The following is a 15,588-nucleotide window of genomic DNA, read 5'->3' as shown; positions in this document are numbered from 1 at the left end:
TGTTCAGCATTTTTTCAGCTGTCCATTTTGCTTTTCCAGTTTTTCTGTTTAACTTATTACTATTGTGCTAAATAATACTATTTCTGCTATTTTATAAGATTTGTGCCTAATATAGTATTTCTGCTAAATTACAATATTTCTGCTTTTTATACTATTTGTGCTAAAACATAGTATTTCTACTAAATGTAGTATTTATGCTTAATCATATTATTTCTGCTTTTTATGGGATTTGTGCCTAATATAGTATTTCTGCTTTTTATAGGATTTTTGCTCAAACATAGTATTTCTACTAAATGTAGTGTTTATGCTTAATCATCCTATTTCTGCTTTTTATAGGATTTGTGCTTAATATAGTATTTCTGCTAAATTATAGTATTTCTGCTTTTTATAGTATTTGTGCTAAAACATAGTATTTCTACTAAATGTAGTATTTATGCTTAATCATAGTATTTCTATATATTTCTGCCAGGTCCCCAGGCAGCCAATCCTCTGTGAGGACTGAGAAATTCACATTTTCAAATCAGGGCCTGCACGGCTTCCCAGCCAATCATATATGTGTCCTGAGGCATTCAAATTTGCATATTGGGGCCTTCATGGCTTCTAAGCCAGCCAATCATATCTGAGGGCTGAGGAATTCAAATCCACAAATCAGGGCCTGCACAGCTTCCCAGCCAGCCAATCATGTATGTGGGCTCCAGGTATTCAAATTTGCATATTGGGGAATTCGTGGCTTCTAAGTCAACAACTCATCCATGTCCTATATCTCTAAAAATTCATATTTTAATGATAAATTGTCAACACTTGAAGATTCCCCCATCTCTTCTGAACAAAACGGTGTAAGAATGACCGCTCTAGCCCCTATGGTTAGGAAATTATGGTCATTTGTTTGAGGGGAATCCTCACTATGTGAAATAAACTGAAAGAAGCAGGTCTATGTCTCTCTGCTGCGTGTGTAAAAAGATGCACCTGTTTTGGCGGGAAAACGTAAACAGCCTCTCTGATTGGTGGATTCAAATTCAGCAGCTCCCAGGCTGACCTAGAAACTTAGTCCTCTCTCCCTGTGTGTGTGTGTGTGTGTGTGTGTGTGTGTGTGTGTGTGTGTGTGTGTGTGTGTGTGTGTGTGTGTGTGTGTGTGTTTAGTGGGAGAGAGAGGACCCTGCCCTTATTTGACAGCATGTCATTGTAGGATTTAAATTGAACATAGTTAGACTGGTTTACTGGATTAGAGCCTGTGTTTGTGTGTCCCTCTGTGCATTTGTGTTTCAATAAGTTATTACTATTCTGCTAAATCATAGTATTTCTGGTACTTTTCGGTACTTGTGCTAAATACAGTATTTCTGCTAAATCATACTATTTCTGCTTTTCATAGGATTTATGCCTAATATAGTATTTCTGCTAAATTATAGTATTTCTGCTTTTTATAGGATTTGTGCCTAACATAGTATTTCTGCTAAATTATAGTTTTTCTTCTTTTTATAATATTTGTGCTAAAACATAGTATTTCTACTAAGTGTAGTATTTATGCTTAATAATATTATTTCTATATATTTCTGCCAGGTCCCCAGGCAGCCAATCCTCTGTGAGGACTGAGACATTCAAATTTTCAAATCAGGGCCTGCACAGTTTCCCAGCCAATCAAATAAGTGTCCTGAGGCACTCAAATTTGCATATTGGGGCCTTCGTGGCTTCTAAGCCAGCCAATCATATCTGAGGGCTGAGGAATTCAAATCCACAAATCAGGGCCTGCACGGCTTCCCAGCCAGCCAATCACATATGTGGTCTCAGGCATTCAAATTTGCATATTGGGGAATTCGTGGCTTCTAAGTCAACAAGTCATCCATGTCATACATCTCTAAAAATTCATATTTTAATATTAAATTGTCAACACTGGAAGATTCCCCCATCTCTTCTGAACAAAACGGTGTAAGGATGACCGTTCTAGCCCCTACGGTTAGGAAATTACGGTCATTTGTTTGAGGGGAGTCGTCACTATGAGAAATAGACTGCAAAAATCCTGTGTCTCTCTGTGCTGCTGCGTGTGTAAACAGATGCACCTGTTTTGGTGGGGAAAAGTGCACAGCCTCTCTGATTGGTGGATTCAAATTCACCAACTCCCAGGCTGACATAGAAACTTACTTCTCTCTCCCTGTGTGTGTGTGTGTGTGTGTGTGTGTGTGTGTGTGTGTGTGTGTGTGTGTGTGTGTGTGTGTGTGTGTGTGTGACAGAGAGAGAGAGAGAGAGAGAGAGAGAGAAAGCCTTTTAATGGGATGATCTCATTGTAAGATTCAAAATCAATATATTTAGACTGGTTGACTGAATTGGATCTTGTGTGTGTGTCTCTCTGTGCATGTGTGTTTCCTTATGTGTCCATATTTGTGATTGTGTGGCTGTTATATTTTTTTTGCCGATTTTTTTCATTTAACAAGTATATTTGAGGGACCCTCAGCATGTTCAGCATTTTTTCAGCTGTCCATTTTGCTTTTCCAATTTTTCTGTTTAACTTATTACTATTGTGCTAAATCATACAATTTCTGCTTTTTATAGGATTTGTGCTTAATATACTATTTCTGCTTTTTATAGGATTCATGCTTAATCATACTATTTCTATATATTTCTGCCAGGTCCCCAGGCAGCCAATCCTCTGTGAGGACTCAGACATTCAAGTATACAGATCACAGCCTGCACGGCCTCCCAGCCAGCCAATCATATCTGAGGTCTCCCGTTTCCTCTCTCGTCATATCTCAGCGACAGATGTACAGAGAGCAATGAAAATCGCAGTCAAAGTACACCAAAGTCCGCTGATTCAGCCAGTAGAAGAATTATGCTTCTAGTCCACCTAGTTTTTGAGTTACACAACGTTTTGTAACTCCAAAAAACGGTGTTTTTCGCCTCTCACCGCAATCTAATTCTGACTCCTCATCAGCCTGTTTTTCCAAAGCGGCCGCTCTCTTTCCCAGTGGCGCAGTTGGTAATGACACGGCTCTGCAAGCCAAAGGTCGTGGGTTCGATTCCACCTTGGTCAACATGTTTTTTTCCCTACAAATTAATACACTGTCACAGACCAGTAATTCATATTCATCATTTATTACAATTCTGCAAATTTTTATGATTTTACCAGCTTTTGATAATATGGACCTCACATTCTTGTTAACACTCCATGGCACAAATACTCTTCCCTTTAGGCTCTGTGTATGTGTGTGTGTGTATCAATATTTCTCCCATTTTAAAGTATTACTCCTCCATAATTGTATTTCTGTTCAATCAAAGTACTTTTACTACATCTTAGTATTTCTGCTCAATCTTAGTATTTCTGCTCAATCATAGTATTTCTGCTAAATCATAGTATTTTTGCCAAATCATGATTTTTGTGCCAAATCATAACATTTGTGTTATGTTAAAGTATTACTACTAATTGGAGGAATTTCTGTCATGTTACAGTATATGTGCTAAATATAGTATTTCTGCCAAATCATACTATTTCTACTATGTTATATTTTTCTTTCTAAATACAGCATTTCTGCTATATAATTGTATTTCTGCTTTTTATACTATTTGTGCCTAACATAGTATTTCTGCTAAATTATAGTATTTCTGCTTTTTATACTGTTTGTGCCTAATATAGTATTTCTGCTTTTTATAGGATTTGTGTTTAACCTTCAGAGGTCCTTAGGGACATTTATTGTCTTTTGCATTTTTAATTTTAATATAGTATTTCTGCTAAATTATAGTATTTCTGCTTTTTATAGGATTTGTGCTAAAACATAGTATTTCTACTAAATGTAGTATTTATGCTTAATCATACTATTTCTATATATTACTATTCTGCTAAATCATACTATTTCTGCTTTTCATAGAATTTGTGCCTAATATAGTATTTCTGCTAAATTACAGTATTTCTGCTTTTTATACTATTTGTGCTAAAACATAGTATTTCTACTAAATGTAGTATTTATGCTTAATCTATTTGCATATTGGGGAATTCGTGGCTTCTAAGTCAACAAGTCATCCATGTCATATATCTCTAAAAATTCACATTTTAATGATAAATTGTCAACACTTGAAGATTCCCCCATCTCTTCTGAACAAAACGGTGCAGTGACCGTTCTAGCCCTTACGGTTAGGAAATTATAGTCATTTGTTTTGAGGGGAATCCTTAATGGATAATGTTTATATATATATATTTGTCTTTAAAACATCTTTGCAGACTGACTGTCCTGGACTGGTTGTTGTTGTTTTTTTTTCAGGTCTGGTGAACTCAGCTCTTTGGTGTTGGTGTTCAGGAGTAGAGCCTTCTAATAATATTTATTCAAGTTATAGATTTAAAGTTCTGCGAGTTTTTTCTGTAGCAAATAAATATTGTATAGAATATTTAAAATCACCTACATTTTTGATGTTTACAATGCCCATTGTGTGTAAATACTGGAATTTCCTACTACCCGTGAACGCCTCATCTTTTACCTGACTGCCGGACATCCGCCATTCCGCACACTTCGCTGAGTCCGCTCTGGGTGAGTGCTGCTGCTCTGCTTCTCCTCTTCTCTCCTAAATGTTTATAGTCTGTTTGTGCGATTTAACGAGTTCTTTTAGTGATTTATAAAGCCAACCGAGGTATAACTCATATTAGAGTAACACAGTGGTTGCTTTTTCTTAGTGAAACTTTGTCATTTTTGTATGTAAAAGGAGTGTTTGATGAGCTAACAACCCGATGCTAATGCCTAGCGCTCCTTTGAGCCCAGTGTGAAATGAAAATTTGACTGTGAACCACGGTTATCGTGTTGTTTTATTAATTACATTTGGTGTGTTCGTGTTTGTCAGCCTGTTACATAAGGTGCAGTTAGTTCTCTTCACAAATCAGTTGGTTAAAACAGCCTCGTTCTTTATGCTGTAAAGTTTTTAACGAACCGCCATCTTAGATTCAGTGTCAGCTGTCGGCAAGATCAAAGGAGCCATTTTACCGCCTCTGACCGAACACGGGAGAAAGAGTCACGTGTGTGCAGGTCTTGTGGGTTAATTAAGACAAAGGAGGGGGGGAGAAACTGAGGATTAAACATAGGCTATGTCCCCACATACACGGGTATTTTTGAAAACGGAGATTTTCCGTTTCTGTTTTAAAAAACAATCCCGTCCACACATAAATGCAGAAATGAAGGAGAACGCTGCTAGGAACATGCCAAAGCAGCAGGTGGCGCTATATTCCTAACCGTGTAGAAATGTTGGCCAATCAGAAGTCTAGAAGCCTCGGTGGGAAATGGTAAACAAAGATGGGGCATAGAAGCAGAACCGAGTCATATCTGTGGGGGGACAGTAACTGTGTGCGCATATGTAAGCATTTAAACACTGCAGAGAGAACAATTAACAGTAACCGTATTGTAGAAATGCATTTCACCGAAACAATAACGTGGCGCACAGTGTGACGTCAAAAAAGGCGCTGCGTTTTCTCCGTTTCCCTGTCCACACATAAATGCAAAAACGGAGTTTTCGAAAATATTCTGGCAAGCGTTTTTAGTTTTTCAGTGACCGAAAACGCCGTTTAAGTGTGGACGAAAGGTGCAAACGCATAGAAAAATCTCCATTTTCAAAAGTACCTGTGTACGTGTGGACATAGCCCAAGAATAATAAGAACTCCTAATATGTAGACTTTAATTTTTAAGAACTGTTTAACAAAGGCTTGTTTGTGCCAACCTAAATCTGCAGCACAGTTTAAATTCTCACTTTGTGGGAAATTAATGAAATAAACAACAGCCCACCTTCACATAAATAAAATATGGCAGTATATTATTATTAGTATGGTACATAGATATTTATTTTAAAACTACAGCATATTTACTATGATACTATGTGCAGTTGGTAATATTTTAGGAAGTAGAATTTGAATGCAGACCACCTCAAATATTAAAGCCTTAAAAATATGTCGTGCAGTTTTTCATGTATGAGTGTTTTGCAATCTTAAATGAGATGTAGACCAAAGAAAACAGAGGAGAGTTGTTGTTTGTATTCCAGCTGTAGTAAACAAAGAAGTTTAGTGAATCTTTTTGACAACAGAGAGTGATGCAGTATTGATGCTGATTTGAGTTTTCTGATCCTGTATTTTTGTTCTTTGTCTTTTGTTACACAGAGTGAAATAAAGCTTGGTTTTGCCTTTGCTGGTAAGTAAACCGTGATTGTAACTGAAGCAATATGAAATTGGGATTGTGTAACATTTTTAGCAATTTACATACAATAGTTTGGCTTTTTGTGATATCTTGCCATTTGCTCATGGGCAAAAACACATTTAGGATTTATAAGCAGTAAAGCCCCCCCCCCCCCCCCCCCCCCCCCCCCGATCTCTGAGTGTCCCTAAAAATGTCCCTGAAGTTTAATAGGCCATTTATGTCTAATTTTAAAGGCTTATCAAAGCATTTCTGTAGTAATTATTGTTTTTATTACACATGTTAAGGCCATTTGAGACTCTGCAATTAAATTTTGCCCTCTTTAGACTAAAGTGAGTTCATTTTGTCTGAGGTACAGTGCTGGGAAAAGTCTTTCTTCCTTGCAGATTTATTTTGTTCATGCTTTTTTGTCACATGTTTCAAATCATCTAACAGGGATGATTTGAATAAATACAAAAAAGCATTTTAAAGTGATGATTTCACGTATGAAGCAGAGAAAACCAAACCAGAGCTATCTGTTCTAATGTGAGAACATGCTGGTCTCTAATACCCAGCTGTGGAAGCCCTGATACGAAGAACTACCATCAAGCATTTATAGTATCAAGTATTATTTGTGATTGTTGCACGCTTTGAAACTGTGATGTTATCATTTGATCAAGTGTGCAGTGCGAGCAAATCATTGCTTGTGGTATCTGCTGTGTTATGTAATAGCACCAAAGTATTAGAGCTTTACGTTCATGAGGAATTTCTGTGGAATTGCAGATGGATAAAACGACACATCACCTTAATAAAGACAGAAATCTTTAATAAGGTGCAGAAAGAGAAGATGGGGTGTTTATAGTAAAGCTGTTGTAAACAAAGAATTTAACAGATTTTTTTTCCCACTACAGATTGTGATGCAGTATTGACTCTGATGCTGATTTCAGTTGTCTGATTCTGTATTTTTGTTCTTTTGTTACAGAGTGAAACAGAACTTCGGTTTTGCCTTTGCTGGTAAGTAAGCAGCAATTGTAACTGCAGTAATATGACATTGTCACTGTGTAACATGTTTAGCAACTTACCTAACGTAGTTTGGTTTTTGTGACATTACCATTTACTGATGGGCAAAAACAAATGGTCAGAATTTATACCTTGTAGCAGCAAAGGCCCCACACATGACCTCTGACTGTCCCTGAAGTTTAACAGGCCATTTGTGTCTGATTTTTATGTTTGAACACAAACAACTGTTTTTATACAGTTGTTCATGTTCTCCGTTTGTTTATGGATTTACCTAGCAGACATAACTATGAACGCATTTTAGGTGAGTTAGTGTAAGTGGTAGCTTAAACTAGGGCTGCTCGATTATGGCAAAAATGATAATCACGATTATTTTCACTGAAATTGAGATCACGATTATTTGACGATATTTATTTAACCCTTTAAGACCTACTATAGAACCAAGTCCACCAGAGCTTATATTATTTTTATTTATTTTTTTTACATGCTGTAGTGCCATTTGTGGGAGCATTTCAAGTTGCTATACATCAATACAACTGTTATAGCCCATATTTTAATAATATGTATGCATTAAGTCCATAGTAATTACATAAATTGCAAAAAAGTGCAATAAACTACAAAAAAAAATTTGAAAATCGCTTTTGTTTTGTTTACATATATTTCTACTTGGAGAAGTTTAAGAGGTTTATCCCTCAAAACTTTAAATACAAAAAAAGTTGCAAAAAATAGTTTCCCACCACAGGAAATTTATTTTGAGTGTCTTCATAGTTTTATTTTGGAGATACAGCAATTTTTATATACTGCAGGAAAAACAAAAAACAATCCTATGATGCAAATTTGCAAAGAAAACAGCATGTGCATCATTTCACTGTGGGAAGTGTTACGAACAGCTGATAGGAACGGCGAAGCGTGTTTCTGGAATATTATGTTTTTGTTCCTCCAAGCGCTTTTTATGCAATTTTTGCAAAGCTATATGTGGAACGAAACCGTGACCGAGGACAAGCTGATGGCATCAGATGTAAGTACAACTCCTCCGGTTTCATATGCAAAACAAATGATTGCGCTAGCTTACACGGTTCAGGTTCTACAGGGATTTAAAAATAGTTACGCAAAACGGAGCGTGCTGCTCTGACCGGCTTTAAAGGGTTAACAATGACTTTTAAAAAATAATATAAAATAGTGTGCAACACCACTGAAGTTTTTTTTTTTAAACTCTTTTCAACCAACGGCAGTCACTCTCCAAATAACTTCTGCTTAGCTTTCCGAGCTTCCCTCGGGTCCTCTTAATCAGCGGTCTCCAACCTTTTTTGAGCCACGGACCGGTTTATGCCCGACAATATTTTCACGGACCGGCCTTTAAGGTCTCGCGGATAAATGATGGAGGGGCTAATAATCGGCTCAGTCATTTTTAATGATCGTTGAAAGCCCAGATCGTAATCGTGATTAAAATTCGATTAATTGAGCAGCCCTAGCTTAAACACTTAAGAGCACCACAGTTGTTGATTTATATCTTCACTCATATTCTGCTTATGTATTACATTAAAGTCAGACCACTATAGAAGTATTTTTGCCTGAGTGAACAGAAGTGGTACGTTAAACATTTAAGCAATAATAAAAGACTAAGAGAACCAGAGTTGTGAGTAGGCAATGTTGTGTATGTTAAAGCCTGTGTGTAATTTATGTACACTAAGTTTAAATCAGTTTCTTAATAAGTTGCTTGATACAATGTGTTTGAAAATTATATATAAAAGGGAAATATTGCAAAATACAAAAAGATTCCTGCCAACAGGTACAATGGAAGGACTTTTTATTATAATTTTTAAGAAATTAATTGCAAAAATGGCGTGCCACTGTTGTTACTATAACATGTCAGAATTTACATGTATTTTAGGATTTACATATTCAGATCAGAACTAAAACCTAATGAGGTTTTCCGTTGATTCTAACAGTTGTGGTTTTTCCACACTTTATTAAGCACTGACTTGTGATAGAAAATGATGGAGCTAAAAAGCCATAATCTGTACCAACAAATATTGGTGCCTCTTCTTTGCACTTCTGTAGTATGCATGCCTTTATTACACATGTCATCGTCATGTGAGACTCTGTAACTAAAGTTTGTCCTCTTTAGACTACAGTGAGTTCATAAAGGCTTGAAGAAATTGAGGATCTTACTAGTTATTTCATGTCACAGTAAATTGGATTGTGTGTGAAGAGGTTCAACAGTGTAAGTCATTAAACAGTGATCTGATGTGTTGTTTCCTTTCTCTAGGATACTGATCTGATCGTCGCAAGTCTGGTAAGTATAGGTTTTGTCTGCAGTACAGTGCTGAGAAAGGTCTTTCTTCCTTGCAGATTTATTTTGTTTATGCTTTTTTTCACATGTTTCAAATCATCTAACAAGGATGACCTGGATAAATACAAAAAGCAGTTTTAAAGTGATGATTTCATTTTTGAACCAGAACAACCTGGTCTAATGTAAAAACATATTGGTCTCTAATACCCAGCTGTGGATGCCCTGATAGCAACAATTACCATCAAGCATTTACAGTAACTGGTAATGACTGGTTTACATCACTGGTTGATTTTGGTCCACTATAATTTCAGAATTGTCTTAATTAGATCCAAACAGGACAGGCAAAAAAAGAAAAGAAAAAAGTCTTAATTAAGGCCCAATATAGGGTTTTCAAGTCATACCAAGTACCACGGTGGTTAGCACTGTTGCCGCACAGCAAGAAGGTCCTGAGTTTAATTCCAACATCAGGCCGGGGTCTTTCTGTGTGGAGTTTGCATGTTCTCCCGGTGTTTGCGTGGGTTCCCTCCGGGTAGGGCTGCTCAATTAATCGAATTTTAATCACGATTACGATCTGGGCTTTCAACGATCATTAAAAATGACTGAGCCGATTATTAGCCCCTCCCTCATTTATCCGCGAGACCTTAAAGGCCGGTCCGTGAAAATATTGTCGGGCATAAACCAGTCCGTGGCGCAAAAAAGGTTGAGACCGCTGATTAAGAGGACCCGAGGGAAGCTCGGAAAGCTAAGCAGAAGTTATTTGGAGAGTGACTGCCGTTGGTTGAAAAGAGAGGTAAAAAAAAAAAAAAAACTTCAGTGGTGTTGCACACTATTTTATATTATTTTTTAAAGTCATTATTCAATACATTGTTATTGTTAACCCTTTAAAGCCGGTCAGAGCAGCACGCTCTGTTTTGTGTAACTTTTTAAATCCCTGTAGAACCTGAACCGTGTAAGCTAGCGCAATAATTTGTTTTGCATATGAAACTTACATCTTATGCCATCAGCTTGTCCTCGGTCACGGTTTCCTTCCACATAAATTGCATAAAAAGCGCTTGCAGGAACAAAAACATAATATTCCAGAAACACGCTTTGCCGATCTGATCAGCTGTTCGTAACACTTCGCACATTGAAACAGACCGCTAACTATCACATGTCCGCCATTTCCTGCCCGAAACCGGAAGTGATGTCATTTTCGCGGAAAATGTAGTTTTTTTTTACTTGTAGGCCTTAAAAGCCTATACTGGTCATGTTTGACTTTTCTGAATAGTTGCTGGGATGCTTAGAACTCGAATTGCACTGCTGGAAATAGTTTATTTTGATGCACCTGCTGTTTTCTTTGCAAATTTGCATCATAGGATTGTTTTTGTTTTTCCTGCAGTATATAAAAATTGCTGTATCTCCAAAATAAAACTATGAAGACACTGAATAAATTTCCTGTTGTTGTAAACTATTTTTTGCAACTTTTTTGTATTTAAAGTTTTGAGGGATAAACCTCTTAAATTTCTCCAAGTAGAAATATATGTTAAAAAACAAAAACAATTTTCAATTTTTTTGTAGTTTATTGCACTTTTTTGCAATTAATGTAGTTACTATGGACTTAATGCATACATATTATTAAAATATGGGCTATAACAGTTGTATAGCAACTTGAAATGCTCCCACAAATGGCACTACAACATGTAAAAAAATAATATAAGCTCTGGTGGACTTGGTTCTATAGTAGGTCTTAAAGGGTTAAATAAATATCGTCAAATAATCGAGATCTCAATTTCAGTGAAAATAATCGTGATTATCATTTTTGCCATAATCGAGCAGCCCTACCTCCGGGTACTCCGGCTTCCTCCCACCGTCCAAAGACATGCAGCTTGTGGGGATAGGTTAATTGAATAATCCAAATTGTCACTAGGTGTGTATCTGCGAATGAATGTGAGTGCGAATGGTTGTCTGTCCCTGTGTGTTGGCCCTGCGACAGACTGGCGACCTGTCCAGGGTGTACCCTGCCTCTCGCCCTATGACAGGTGGGATAGGCTCCAGTGCCCCCTGAAAAGGATAAGCGGAAGCGAATGGATGGATGGATGGATGGATGGATGGATAGGGTTTTCAAGTCATACCAAGTATCTTAATTTCATTAAAGTCCAGACTGATTCGTTTACACCAAGTGTTTTGTTTCATTCATTCAATTGGACTTGCTTGTGTGCTTCAGATCCTAAGTGTGATTAAACTTAAGCCCAGGACCTGATGAGTTGATGTAGGTCCTGAAGTAGTAAAGGAACTCTGGGACATCACAGTAACAGCACCATGTTTGACTTTAATGCTGGTGTTTTTCTCTCACTATAGATGATTCAGTTTAGTGCAGTTAGTCAGCACAGCTCTTGGTTATCATCGAGATATTATTAGGCAACTTGTTGTAGCTGAACAGGCAAAAACGTCTGGGAGGGTTTCTGTTTTCTGGGGTCTCCAGATCCTTAGAAATCTCTTTGTAAACCTTTACAGAACTATATGTGTTTGTTTCACATTAGAGCAGCTCACGACTAGCAGTTTAGGGACAATTAAATATTCACATAGGGCAGGGGTCTCAAACTCCACTCTTCAAGGGCCGGTGTCCTGAAGCTTTTCCACGTGTCCCTGTTACAAAACACCTGAATAACATTTGTAGGTCATTAGTGAGAGTATAGAATTTGACTGTGTTGAAGTGGCATCCCCGAAGACTGTTCAAATTTAAGTAATTTAAGTGTTTGGAAAAATGTACTTCTAAAAGTACTTTCATTGCATCATGTTCATTCACTCATGAGCTGCTATAACATGAATCAAATTCCTGAATTACCACCTCAGCATGCAGTCACGTTCTGTAGAGTTTTGCTAATGACCTACTAATGTTATTCAGGTGTGTTGCAACAGGGACACATAGAAAAGTTTCTGGACACCAGGCCTTAACAACCAGAGTTTGAGACCACTGGTGGTAGGGCATGGTGGATTTCAAAAGCTTCTTCCCTTAAATCACTGCCTAAAAACTGCTTTTTGTAATTTGTCATAATGACTTGCAAAATATAGGTGGGATGAAAACATAAACATAAGACATTTTATAGTGGCCTGATATTTTTATCAAGGCTGTTTTTTGAAAATAATCCTGCCCTAATTTACAAAAGATGAACTGTCTGAAAGTCATGTTTGTTTGTTTGTTTGTTTGTTTGTTTGTTTAAGAAATGTGGGAATCTCCAGCAAAGATCTTACATGCACCAGCTCAGATACAGCACTCACTTCTGTTCTTTTTATCATGAAATGATCTACAAAGAAATGATCATCATACTAAATTTTGCTAATTAGGCCTTTATATCAGCTATGATAAGTTTATTATAGATTTAGTGTAGTGCTTATTGCTGTGTATCAAACATGCCCCAAATGTGACTGAAATATGTAGAAACTGCTGTGTAGAAACTAGCTGTCTCCAAATTTCTCATTTTGCCAAAATTCATACAGAGTGACCTGAAACTGTGCTGTAACCTCAGTGTGTTGGTTTTGTTGGACCATTTAATATTTACAGTAAGTTACTGTAGCAGCACGTCTTAGTTTGAGTTTATAGACTTAGTTTATTGTTTTAATAGAATGTAAAAATGTCCTTATAACAGTTCCACCATCATTTGTTAAACATTGTCATTCTGTTCAGTCCAATAATTTACTGTAGAAGTCTTTAGTATTTAAAGCCCTACATGTATTGTATTTTTGAGATTATAAGGCATAATGTCAATAAACAAGCCTGTTTTTAAGGCAGATTAAGCCAAACAAACAGTCAGATAAGTCAAACTTTATTCAAGTCATTCACAAACAACTCTCAACACTGTTCAGTTGTAACACATAAAATACAGAACAATACACTCTTTCAGTTCATTCCTCATCCACAAATCCATCAAACTCTTCATGGGTTGATCAGTTTGAAATCTGCTTCATAAGCATGTCTCTTAGCACGTGCCAGGTCCTTGTACACACACCATAATGTTATGTTGAAGCACCGTACGAATTACTCTGCGAGGGTCCTGACTATGGTAGCCATAATGCTCTGACAATACATCAAGCAGCACAGCTTTGTAGCTTACGAAGTCTTACTAAAATATTTGACAGAATTTTGAGCGCTGTGTACCACAGAAATCCCGTTTGAGGTCAGTAAGCATAACCAGAATCGATACGCTAGGCACATTGTATGTTTTTGAGATAATGACAGGATTTTAGGTATGCCATATAGTCTGAAGAATATGGTAAATCCAAGCATGTTGGAAATATGACTAATTCCAGTCCTTTTGTGTCTTACAGGTGACCTGCTGCAGAAGATCCTCTCTCTCTCTCTATCATTATAAGCAATTCTGTCTATCCTATCACTCTCCCAACTCTATCTAATTTGAAAGCCATTCTATCTTGTATCCCTCTATCCCTACTGCTCTATCTAATTTGAAAGCCATTCTATCTTGTATCCCTCTATCCCTACCGCTCTATCTAATTTGAAAGCCATTCCATCTTGTATCCCTCTATCTCTACTGCTCTATCTAATTTGAGAATCCAAGTTTTGAGAATCCTTTCAGAATCCAATTTTCAGAAATCCAAGTTACCAGAACTTGATCTATCTGTTACAGAATTCTGAGAGATCTCTGCTCTCACTGCTCTTTCTTTCCTGTCATTAAGCTCTCTCACATTCAGTCATTTTGCTTTAAATTACAAGTTGAATATACAGTAGTAGAATTACAGTACAGTAGAACTTATAGTAGAAACTACTTACACAGCCCTACATTTGTCATTTTAATTTTGCATTAGACTTTAGTTTGGACTGCTAGTTTGGCTTACTTTGATCAATTGTATAAAATATCACCTTTTTATAAGTTTATTTGTAATAAGATAATCTGGTTATTTTGTAATACATACATTCAGATAAATAATAAATCAGATCCAGTCTGTTAGTCTGTTTCATTGGCTATAACATTTGACTGCAAGTTTATAGTATTATTATTTAAGGACAAACCCATTTTGTCACTCAGTGTAAGTATTCAGTCAGTATTGTCATCGAGAAGTGCCTGAGGACCCAGACTTCCTGTTTCCTGACTGCTGCAGAACATCCAGCTGAAGAAACCCCGTTTCTAAAAGAGCTACAATAAAACGGACCAAATTGTTTCCAGAGAACTTTGAATTTCCTTTATTTTGAGTTTGGAGTACAAATCAGCTTTTTAACATCTATTCATATATTCATAAAAACATTTTATAGTATAATAGTACATTTCTCAGATTTAACAGTAACTTAAGGAGTTATAAGTTTTTCTGTTTCAAGGTTCAGTTTTGTTTATATTTGTGTATAAACACATATAAGCTCCAGATTGTACTTCAGCAAAATGCCAAGAAAAAGTCAAAGGTCGCAGTCCCAGAAGCTTAGATGGCAAAAGCAGAAAGAACAGGTGAATGTTTCTCAGAGCAGTGAGCAGGTAAAGGTGTGTGTTTCAGCTTTTCCCAGCACAGAAGTGCAGAGCAGTGTTCAGACAGCCACAGTGTCTTATGCAGATGTGGTAAAGAGAAGTGTTCCCTCAGTGTCTGTCCCAGAGCCTGAAGTTGTGCAGGTAATCCAGACTGAACCCCAGCTAACTGTACAAACACAGCATGATGGAGAGACAGCCACAGTGTCTTATGCAGATGTGGTAAAGAGAAGTGTTCCCTCAGTGTCTGTCCCAGAGCCTGAAGTTATGCAGGTAATCCAGACTGAACCCCAGCTAACTGTACAAACACAGCATGATGGACAAGCTCCAGGACAGTCTCATGTACAGGTTACAAACAGTGAAAGTCCACGAGTGAGTAGCGTCTGTGCTTCCCGAAGCCAGGCTTCTCCTAGGTATGGAAAGTACCGGAATCAGCAATGCATGGCTAACAGTTTGGTTTTCCTGTCATTCTTACACGAGGATGAATTTATTACCAGAGCAGATCTAAACCGTGTGTTGGACAAAGGCCATGCTGTCTATTCAGATGCCAGACTGAGGTTTGTGAACAGTGTGTTTCTAGCCTGCGATGAACTTCCCTCAGTTGTTACCAGCCGCACACACGAGTATCAAGTCGACATGTCTCAGTTTGCTCATTACGGCACATTTGATGGTACAGATCACTTTCCGAGCCTTGAACAGGGAT

General features: G+C 37.2%; 1 long non-coding RNA gene across 1 annotated transcript; it reads left to right on the top strand.

Annotated features, from left to right (window-relative positions):
• The first annotated feature begins 6,030 nt into the window (after positions 1-6,030).
• Positions 6,031-13,884, top strand: LOC145419418 (uncharacterized). The gene is made up of 4 exons (XR_013900805.1): positions 6,031-6,146; positions 7,111-7,142; positions 9,415-9,441; positions 13,744-13,884. It is a non-coding gene; the product is annotated as an uncharacterized LOC145419418 (long non-coding RNA).
• Positions 13,885-15,588: the final 1,704 nt, after the last annotated feature.

This window comes from Astatotilapia calliptera, chromosome 12, assembly GCF_964374335.1.
Source record: "Astatotilapia calliptera chromosome 12, fAstCal68.1, whole genome shotgun sequence".
Taxonomy (NCBI): domain Eukaryota; kingdom Metazoa; phylum Chordata; class Actinopteri; order Cichliformes; family Cichlidae; genus Astatotilapia; species Astatotilapia calliptera.
This window is presented reverse-complemented; position numbering and strand designations above follow the sequence as displayed.